Genomic DNA, 11,386 nt, shown 5'->3' with positions numbered 1-11,386 from the left:
TCATTCAATAATCTTCTAACTTCAACATTCATCTAAATCATATATTAAACATAAAGTTTCCAGTTACTTTAAATATAACATAGCAAACTAGACACGGATAATAACCAGTGTAGTTAGTGTTAGTGTGTTATAATTATAGTGGACTAAATGAATGTTTATCATAGCAGCGGATACCGACAATGTCACAATTACTGGTATTAAAATCACCAGGGATGTTGAAACATGATTTATTTTCTCCTTTAAAATTTGTCAAATCATGTGGTTGTAATAGAAAGTTAGATGAAAGCAGCAACCAACTGATTTCAAGTTTGAGAAAAGTTCCTTGAAAAAGGCAAATTATGAAGTGCAACCGTTTAATGTTTTTGTAGTTGATGTTTGGTTTCTTTTTACAGTTGTTAGGGAAAGTGTTGGGGTCAAATGACCACAAAAAGGACATAGGAAATATGAAAAGTTTTCAAAAACCATTATGTCGAATGACCCTTTAAAAGTTACTTGGAGAGGGCACAACTTACAAAAACACTTCATTGTCAGAAAGAGGTACATCCATTAAGGGTTTGCTTTTGTGTTCAGCCAAGTGAAACTCGTATAAAATAAAAATCTCAATATCTTAATAAATACTTCTTGCTGTTTCATAAAACTTAACCCATGGCACCTTCTATTGCAAAGCTATCTTGAAATGTATTAAATTTGGTTGTCAATTGCAATGTCTTGCAGCAGCAATGTGCATAATACACTTGCAGGACTGCACAGCTGCAGGTCTAATAAAACAATAAAATGACATTTGTCGTATACCTACAGATAGTTGAACGTCATGGGTACAACTATTTGTTTTGTTCCTAGCAATAATATGCGTCTCTTTTCTATAGTTGTATGTTTTTCACCACCTAGGCATGTCTGCCATGCGAAATCGGTGGGCTGCCATTCTCATGATTCCGGAATTGAAAACTATTGAATATTTCTGTAATCTGTTGTCTATAGTGCCCCAATTACACAAAGCAATTGTAGAGAGATATCTCTTAAAACATGTCCATGTGTTGAAAGTATCGATCGACATATTTAATACTGTTTTTTTCTAAGAGTTACATAGATGTTTACATCATATCATAGAATGCTCCTTCTTGGATTTTACAATGGACCTGATGAATTAATACGCGCCCAGTTTTAGCAGTTCCGATTGAAGTTAACCCCTGTTATTTCTTTTGCAGGTAAGGCTATAAAATACTTTTTGTTAAATAAGTATATTAATCCTACAGGTACAGTGCGATGTCAAAAAATTTTAAACACTATTGCAGGAAAATAAAGAACTATATTCGCTATGCGTAGTTTATTTCTGAGGTCTGTCATACGATATTCGGGTAAAGTGAAAGTAGGAGTTGGTAAGTCGAATTTTTGTGTTTATTGTGAATTTTGAGCCTTATCTCAGATATCTTACATAACTGCTAGTGTCAGTAATACATTTTGAGTATGACAAGCCTGTGATCTAGTGCACATCAATTTTAAATAGGTTAAACATTATACGGAGGATCCAAAATTTCCACGTGGTTCTTACAGACCACGATTAGGTAGCGAGGAACTAATAAATGTTACTTTGTTTCAAAATACCAAAAAACTTTCGAAATCGTCTCCAAATACTGTGAAGTTAAAAACAGGGCTTCAAAAATATGAGTAGAGTAAATTTTGTTTTATTAATGAACGATTAATACTTGTGTAAGATCGGATCATCCTTCACTGAGCCTCAGTCACTCAAAGTTAAATGTCCAATGACGGCGGCTCTACGTAGTAAACAAATATGGTAAATCAGTTGTGTTACTTGTAAAGGAAAATTTTGATATTCAAATGTTATTTCTTTTTTGTTGTATTTTTTGTGAAAAGAAGTTCACATGTTGCAAATATAATAATTCTTTATATAATGATATTCACACAAGATTGTACTATTTATATACAAGTCATTTTGGACCATACTCATTCTAATTTGCTGAATGATGTTCGAGATATTGAAGCAAACCTCTATTCTTTTAAGACCTCAGTGATAAATAATTTTGGGATGCACTTTCAGTAAATAAAAACCATTCTGAATCAGTCAAAACACTGACACCCTTCAACAAAGACAGTTAGACTAATATTATTTAATAGCTAGATTTAATTTAAAGAATTTCCTTTTAACTTTTTAATAATATTTATGTAACTATGTTTACCATGTTTACAGAATGCCTTGTTTCACTAAAAAGAACATTGCTCAGATATTTCTCTGGACTACCAATTTCTGTACTTCATGTGATGCTTGTGTTGCAGCCCTCCCAAGAACTTCCCTTGTAGGTGTTCTATAATAAGGTATGAGATGAGTTTTATATCACAATGAAGTGATTCTGTAAATTTTAAACGAGGATTTAACACAGTATAATATACTAGCTGTTATATCATAGTGAGCTGATCATTTTGTATTATTGAATTCAAATGTTCTTCTATGTGTATAGAATGGAAGAGTGTATAATTTTTATGATGAGAAATGTATATGCCGTTGGATGAAAAGAGAGATGTCGTTTAAATGAATGTTTACATGTGTCCATCAAATTGTCTCAAGCCATGGTCAGAGTCTGCCTTTAGCTCTCTCTTTACAGTGCAACTAACTTTGTTTCAGCATCGATGCTGATTTGAATGCTTTCTTTGCTTGCTGATGCTGATATTGGCAATGCTTAGCAGCTAGCTGGGTTTTTTTTAAAGCTTATCCTGATGCTAGGTTGTTGCTGAATTAAAGCTGATGCTTATTTTGCTGATGCAGATGCTGATTTATGTAACAAAATTAGTTCCTTGTACTGTTCCCATGGCTGCTTGAGCAGGTAAATTAATAATCAAGCCATATGTAGGCCTATAATATCATGTTATAAATCAATGTACATGTACGTATATTGCATTGACCTTAACAGTAAACAACAAATGTTCGGTAAATAGTCTGGATGAAGAAATTAAGGTCAAATCAGAGATTATTTTTATGTAATAAAAATCTTCAATCTCATTTGGGAGGGACTGTTTCTTATCATCATCTTGTAGCTTACTAACAGTAACACAGGTCATTATAACAGGTTTTTGATATTCTGCAATCAAATCCTGACCTTGTCAACCTTAAGATTTTGTTCTGAAACTTGTTTGCCTCATTTAAGATTATGATCTTATATGCTTGTCTCATTTACTTCCCAAGGAAGAATGACATGACCACCAGTTGAGTTTACCTTGATCTTATTTATAGCTGACCTCTTTGTATACATATTAGAATATTTATCTCTAGTATATGCATTGGATTAAACTACTGTGATCTACACAATTGTAAATTAAAATGAGAAACACATGTATATTCAATGCAACAAAACATTTTGGCAAATATTTACAATGTTACCATAATTGCTGAGAGATGTGTAACCTTTGACCCTGAAATATACTTGTCTATCTTTTAATGCTTCTTTCTTAGTCATGATGTATAGATTTATAATCCAATTCAATTTTCTTCTTTGATAGTGATACTGTATTGGTTTTTTGTTATGTTAATATATTATTTTACAGATTTCAAAGATAAAGAGGAAATGGTTCTAATGATAGAGATTGTCCATGTTGGTTTGTCTCAATCTTTTGGAAAACAGTGTTGGAGAAAATATCAGCAACAAATGAAGACTCTGATCTAATTTATTACTATGTGACTTGAAAGTTATTTGATTTTATGGTAGTATTTACACATGTGTTGAACTTTCCGAATATTGTTGAAAAAGATCATATGATGACAATAAACAAAAATACATATAAGAACTTTCCACAAGTTTCCAATGAAGAACATTTAGGGATCTTGGTAAAGGATATTATAATTAGATTTTTTACCTAATTTATATGTGTTCTTGTGCAGTGCATTAAATGCACAAAATGTTTTTAAATCAGTCTTTTGAAACCAGTGCTGAGAACACAGGTCTGAGATATCCTCATACTGCAGTTATATTGTTAAGATTGAAGTTTATTTTTAAAATTATACCTTAATTATATCTGTAAAAAAACTTTTTAAAAAATGAGTCAAATTTGCATATGCTGGTTAATATGTTAAAAGAAATATTATATTCTGGAAGAGATGAAGAATTAAAAAAAAGTTCATTTATCAACCTTTTGTTTTGTTCTTTTTTGTGAATTTTTTTTTACAATAATCAAAGACATTTTAATATCTTAAGTCATCATAGCAAAAGGCTGTATGGAGCTTTTCTGTTCAAAGGGTCTCTGGTGTCTGTTAACTCTGTTTATTTGTCATCCATGAAAATTAAACCCTAAACAAGGGTATCAAAGTCTTGCATGGGAATGCGTAGTAAAAAATAGTCCTTTAACGAGCAACAGGGTAATGATTTACTCATAATTAAATGCAAGCATTCTCAAATACTGAAGATTCAAGTTGTCTAAATCATGGAACAGACCTAATATTAATAATATTAAAATATTTCCCATTTGTATTTTCATTTTTAGCTCACCTCAACGAAGTTGGGGGAGCTTATGTAATACCCTCGGCGTCCCCGTCGGCGTCGGTGTCGGTGTCGGCGTCCCAGGTTAAGTTTTTTGGAGCAGTTTTCTTTTAAAGTTCTTCTATGTCCTGTATTGATTAGACATGCATGGAAGATGCTTCTAGTGTGTTTCATTGTACCAATCAAAGTTTCAGATGCTGCATATTTCAGCAAAGGAATGACCAGGTTAAGGTTTTTTGAGCAGGTTAACATTTTTGGTGCAGTTTTTGGTGTTGGTGTCATTTCCAAGCAACTATAAGCCCTATGTTGACCAAACTTGCATGGATGATACATCTAAGGATGTACACTACCGGGTATGATTCGGATGCTGAATCTGACCTACATTTTCTGGTTGAGTGAACAGGTTAATGTTTTTGGTGCAGGTCTCATTTCTTAGTAACTATAAGTCCTATGTTGACCAAACTTGCACGGATGATACATCTAAGAATGCACACGTACTACCAGGCTTGCTTCAGATGCTGAATCTGACCTACATTTTCTGGTTGAGTGAACAGGTTAATGTTTTTGGTGCAGGTCTCATTTCCAAGTAACTATAAGCCCTATGTTGACCAAACTTGCACGGATGATACATCTAAGAATGCACACTACCAGGCTTGCTTCAGATGCTGAATCTGACCAAAATTTTCTGGTTGAGTGAACAGGTTAAAGTTTTTGGTGCAGTTCTCATTTCCAAGTAACTATGAGCACTATAATGACCCAACTTGCATGGATGATGCATCTAAGGATGCGTCCTACCAGGCTTGCTTCGGATGCTGAATCTGACCTATATTTTCGAGTTGAATGAACAGGTTAAAGTTTTTGGTGCAGGTCTCATTTCCAAGATCACTATCTGACTATAATGACCAAACTTGCAGGTTTGATACATCTTAGGATGCATACTTCCAGGCTTGCTTCGGATGCTGAATCTGACCTACATTTTCCGGTTGAGTGTACAGGTTAAATTTTTAGGTGCAGTTTTCATTTCCAAGATACTTCGAGCCCCATTATGACCAAACTTGCATAGATGGTACATCTTAGGATGCATACTACCAGACTTACTTCGGATGCTGAATCTGACCTACATTTTCCGGTTGAGTGAACAGGTTAAAGTTTTTGGTGCAGGTTTCATTTCCAAGTAACTATGAGCCCTATAATGAGCAAACTTGCATGTACGATACATCTTAGGATGTACACTTATGGACTTGCTTCAGATGCTGAATTAGACATACATTTTTCAGATGATGGGCCAAGTAAAAGTTATGGGTGTAGGTCTATTACCGAAAACTATAAGGCTTATATAACATTGTATAAACCAAACTTGCACAAATAATGCATGAAGGGATGAAAACTTTCAAATTTACTTCAGAAGCTGGATTTTAATTACATTTTCATGAAAAAGATTTAGTTTGAACTTTTTATATAGCTCTTTTCCAAAGTATCAGATCAAAATTGCATAAATATTTTCTTTTTGGGATGTACACTTTTTTGGTGAATTGTGTGACTTTGCCTCACTTAAAGACAACATTCGTTGAGGTGAGCTCTGTAATCTCTGATTACCTATGTTTTTCTTCTTCTGGGATCAGATTTTATATAACTGGTCATTGCATATATACATACAAGTGGGGAAAACCAGTTAACATTTTTCTTCAGAATAAGCATTGTTAGCCATATTGATGATGAAATATCCTCATGTTGTGGAATCAATTTTGGATTAGATGTGGCCTTATGACCCCTAAGTGGGGCCAAAATATTGGCCCATATTTGTTTTTCACGAGAATTAAGGGAGATAAGAATGTCTTAGAAATCTGAAGAACACCAATATGACTCATTAGTAAACATTGTGGACCTAGTGTCATTTAAATTGCACACTTTCATTACCCTACAGATTGTTAATCTCTTATTTAGCATATTTTTTAAGGAGAAAACTAATTGTCTAACATGAATTTGCCTGTTTTGTACACACCTAATCCTTTAGATAAATTTGGGCTTTCATATAAAGTGCTATTTATAGAACAACAGTGAGTCTCTTTAATTCTATTTTTAACACATTGCCATGCGGTTGGCACTACTTTCTTGGCTAACATTTTCTTGTTGAACTGACAAGTATGCATTTAAAGAATTGTACCTGTTGCAGTCAGTTTTCAATTAAAACAATGGTTCTTCACAAATAGTTGTAGCCACTTTGTTTATTTAACTATTTCAAATTTTTTTGGATTTTTTAATGCACTGTTATAACCTGTGGCTGCGCAGTCCTGCAGGTGTTTAGTGCACTTCATAGCTGCAAACTACTGCAAGTGTCAATGTAGCTGCATATACCCAAAGATGGTTTTCATTATGAAGATGAAATGGACCAGTTTTCAAGTGTTGGCAAGGCTTATTTTTAAAGATATTAAGGTTTTAATTTTCAGTGAGTCTCACTTGGCTGCACACAATAGCAAACCCTTAAGGCGGTATTTTGTTCGGTCTGAAGTTACTGTAAATGTATTATATTTGGCGTGTACGATATTTGGCTGAAATTCAATTTTCAACAAGTTAGCGTAGATTTGATTTAGCGCTGTCTGAATTTGCTAGTTATAAAAGTTGATATACAAGACATTTAGCGATGTACTTGAATTAGCGGACTCTACTTTCCGCCAAAATCGCTAAATAGAATACACCGCTAAATGTAATACGTTTACAGTAATGTTGTCGTATAACACGTCATTCCAGGTAACTGCTTGATCAGCTGTAGAACGGGAAGTACATTGGTGTGATTGTAGGTCCTCGGCATTAACATAATAACAATAGTACAAGTACAGTGGTGCGGTTTTAGGTCCCCGGCATTAACACAATAACATGTAATCATCAAAAGAACAGTGGTGTGATTGTAGGTCCACATTAACACAATAACGGGTAATCGTCATGGCAAGTACAGTGGTGCGATTTTAGGTCCCCGGCATTAACACAATAACAATAGTATATGTACAGTGGTGCAATATAAAATTAAAAATAAACTAAACCCTAACTTGAACCTTCAACCTAACCTTAAGGTAGTTCTATACTCGGCACTAAATGGGCTCAATCTTAAAAAATCTGCTTTTAAAAGATAGACATACATCCCAGCAATGGATAGATACAAGAAAAATGATATGTCAACATATTTACTTTTCCGCTATTGCCTATCGGAGTATACACCCCGAAATGTAAAATACTGAAAATTAACATATCCTAGATTTTGATGTATTTAAATGGATTCAAGTCTAAATATTCGACTTTAATACCCTAAAGAGAGTAGAAATATGTTAGTCAACAATATATTATCATTGTTTTGCATGAATTATTATAAATTGATGCACTTTGTTGGGCTAACGTATTCAAATTTAATATGAAAAAATTATGCTCCACAGGTCAATCTCGGTCATTTAAAAAAAAAATTATGGACTCAAACTTCGAAAAATTGTATTATTTTTACTTAATAATATTTAAGAAAAAGATTAAGCTAAAAAAAATTATATGTTGACGCATAACTTTTCGTGGTATGAGCTGTACACTAAAGGTACCCCCCTAATTTCCTTTTTCCAGAAATAATATATTGCCACATTTTCCCGTAATACTGTTAATGTTTGAGTGTATATTTGTATTAACAAAGTTGTATATATCTAAAACAATAATTAAAAAACACCCAATACCTATTGTCACTAAAATTTATCTTATTTTACTATTTAAAAAATTAAAACACATGCACCTGTCTGTAAATTGGAGACAATGAAAATGAAAGTGATTGACTGATTCTCACATACTGGATAATTTTGTTACAGAAAGTAAGTATGCTGCATGTGAATCAACTTTTGTCATATACTAATATTCAAAAGATAATTTTGCATTAATTCGTGGGTAAGCAGTTGGGGGGGGGGGGGGGGGCGTCTTATACAAAATTATTATTCAAAGTAAATTTTGTACTGTTTGATTAGTAAAACTTCTATCTTGTCTAAGTCAAATCGTAGTCATTACTTTTCTTCCGAATTATCACTAGTCGCGAGAGTTTGATACAAGTCATGTATACATGGTATGATGTAGCAAGTTATCAGCACGGCATATAGCACATGCATCACTCACAGAAATATCGTTTTATTACCTTATTATTTCTGTCAACCAGAAGTTGTTCCCAGCCTTCTTTTTTAATTAATTTATCCTTAAAACTGTAGAATCAGTGTTTGTACGTTTGTTGACCCGAGCGACTTGGAGAAAAATCGGGGTGTTGCTAAAACGCGGAACGGAAAACGGAACGGAACGGAAAACGGAATATATTATTTTTGCTTAACGAGGCCGGGTCTAATTCGAGTGCGCATCACATTGCGCAGCTTTTTAATTTCATGCAGTCATTTGTGTGACAGTACACTGCTGAAAAGTATTTAATTTTTTTTACAAAATTAACATTATTTGCAACTCCTACTGATCTAAAAATGTGATTTTACGACAATTATTGGAAAAAAAAACTTTGAAATGGCTCTAACAACGTCACCATTTTCGGATTTTGTAAGCAATGCATGACGCTGAAGAATGACGCAGGACTCGCTTGTATGTTGAAGACGTCCATGGATATTATGCTAAAAACTGATGACATAACTTCCCAAGAAACATTGTAGAAATCTAAAAATTTCTATTTATGCCGAAAAAAAATTGTATGCACCGATAATTCATCAGCAAAGATATGTATTTATAGCGTAATATAGCAATTTTAGAGGTATTTGGCTTAGAAAAAAATAAACTTAGTAATTACTACCTAGACCAATCGAGATGGTGAACTTTTTTGAAATTTGACAATTTGGTGACTTTTTACATTTACTTTCAATTACTTGAATGAAAAAGAAATCCCTAGGGCAGAAGTACAAAAAATATGGAAAAAATGTAATAATTTGGCGATTTTCCAACAAATTCCCATAGGATCCAATAGTAAAGTTTGACAACGTTTGAGATGGCCCACTAAGAAATTGGGTTGGTAAACATTCGATTTTTAGCTCTACTGGTCAGAGACCAGAAGAGCTTATGCGATAGTAATGCGTCCGGCGTCCGTCCGTCTGTCTGTCTGTAAACAATTTTTCAAAATGCTACTCCTCCTACAGTTTTGGTCTAATTTCAATATAACTTGGCACACAGGTAGACTACACTAAGATACATAATTCTGTGTATCGGTTTTTGATTTCGATGAACGGTGTTGCCGTGGTTACTAAAAATAGAAATTTCTGTGAAATTCTTTCAAAATGCTACTCTTCCTACAGTTTTGATCTGATTTCAGTATAACTTGGCAAACAAGTAGAATACACTAAGATACATAATTTTGTGTTTCGGTTTTTGATTTCGACGAATGGTGTTGCCACGGTTACTAAAAATAGAAATTTCTGTGAAATTCTTTCAAAATGCTACTCCTCATACAGTTTTGGTCTGATTTCAGTATAACTTGGCACACAAGTAGAATACACTAAATTACATAATTCTGTGTATTGGTTTTTGATTTCGATGAACGGTGTTGCCGTGGTAACTAAAAATAGAAATTTCTGTAAAATTGTTTCAAAATGCTACTCCTCCTACAGTTTTGGTCTGATTTCAGTATAACTTGGCACACAAGTGAATACACTAAGATACATAATTCTGTGCATCGGTTTTTGATTTCGATGAACGGTGTTGCCGTGGTTACTAAAAATAGAAATTTCTGTGAAATTCTTTCAAAATGCTACTCCTCCTACAGTTTTGGTCTGATTTCAGTATTACTTGGCAAACAAGTAGAATACACTAAGATACATAATTCTGTGTATCGGTTTTTGATTTCGATGAATGGTGTTGTCGTGGTTACTAAAAATAGAAATATCTGTAAAATTGTTTCAAAATGCTATTTCTCCTACAGTTTTGGTCTGATTTCAATATAACTTGGCACACAAGTAGAATACAATAAGATACATAATTCTGTATATCGAATTTTAATTTTGATGAACGGTGTTGCCGTGGTTACTAAAAATAGAAATGTCTGTAAAATTTTTTCAAAATGCTACTCCTCCTACAGTTTTGGTCTGATTTCAGTAACACTTGGCACACAAGTAGACTACACTAAGAACAAAAAGAGACTTTATCAACGATCATTATTCTATTGAATGCTGTTTTTAAAGTTTCAAATCCCAGCTGCTTAAGTACTTTCTCTTCCTTTGCTATAAGTTCAAACCAGTAGAGCTTCAGTCTCGACAGAGACTTCTGGTTCAATCCTAAAACAATTAATATAACAGTAAAAATCAATTATCAAAATCCCTAGGGCAGAAATAATTAGACTCGGCCTCGTTAAATCATTTAAAATGCACAAATTTTATCATAAACGATATATCTTGTACACATTCAATCCCCCACTACTAAATAAAAGTTGAATTTGTCATGCTCATCTCTTATTTACGAAAATCGCTAGCATAGCAGTCACCGAGAATCGAATTTGAAAAGGGGAGGGGGTAAACAAACTTGAAAAGTATTTGACAAGCAAAAACACAAAAAGAAGACAGTTGTTTGATTCAGGAGGGGCATAAAACACAAAAAGAAAACAATTGTTTGATTCGGGCGGGGGGATAAGTTTAAACTTCAACATCTTTCAGTACTATTTTTTTTTACACTAACTTACTAAATTAATTACATTCACAAAAAGTGAGGATGTGAACTTGAATGAACATTTCCGTAGTAAAAAGATTATGACTGGGGGGGGGGGGGCAATATTTGATATCTTATTCAACCACAGAAAGAGAAATAAAATGTAAAAGAAATATTAAGATCACGTTTAGTGCAAATCTTAACGGCAAGCTCGAATAAACATCTCTCATACTCACTGGTTGTTAATTTTATTCAAAATAGAG

General features: G+C 33.4%; 1 long non-coding RNA gene across 1 annotated transcript; it reads left to right on the top strand.

Moving 5' to 3' along the window:
* Positions 1–1,211: 1,211 nt before the first annotated feature.
* LOC134240944 (uncharacterized) lies at positions 1,212–4,063 on the top strand. The gene is made up of 3 exons (XR_009986543.1): positions 1,212–1,376; positions 2,207–2,331; positions 3,556–4,063. It is a non-coding gene; the product is annotated as an uncharacterized LOC134240944 (long non-coding RNA).
* Positions 4,064–11,386: the final 7,323 nt, after the last annotated feature.

This window comes from Saccostrea cucullata, unplaced genomic scaffold (assembly GCF_032062105.1).
Source record: "Saccostrea cucullata isolate Sc308-1 unplaced genomic scaffold, CSIRO_AGI_Scuc_v1 ctg9018, whole genome shotgun sequence".
Lineage (NCBI taxonomy): Eukaryota > Metazoa > Mollusca > Bivalvia > Ostreida > Ostreidae > Saccostrea > Saccostrea cuccullata.
The sequence above is the reverse complement of the archived record's forward strand: the minus strand, read 5'-3'. Positions and strand labels throughout refer to the sequence as shown.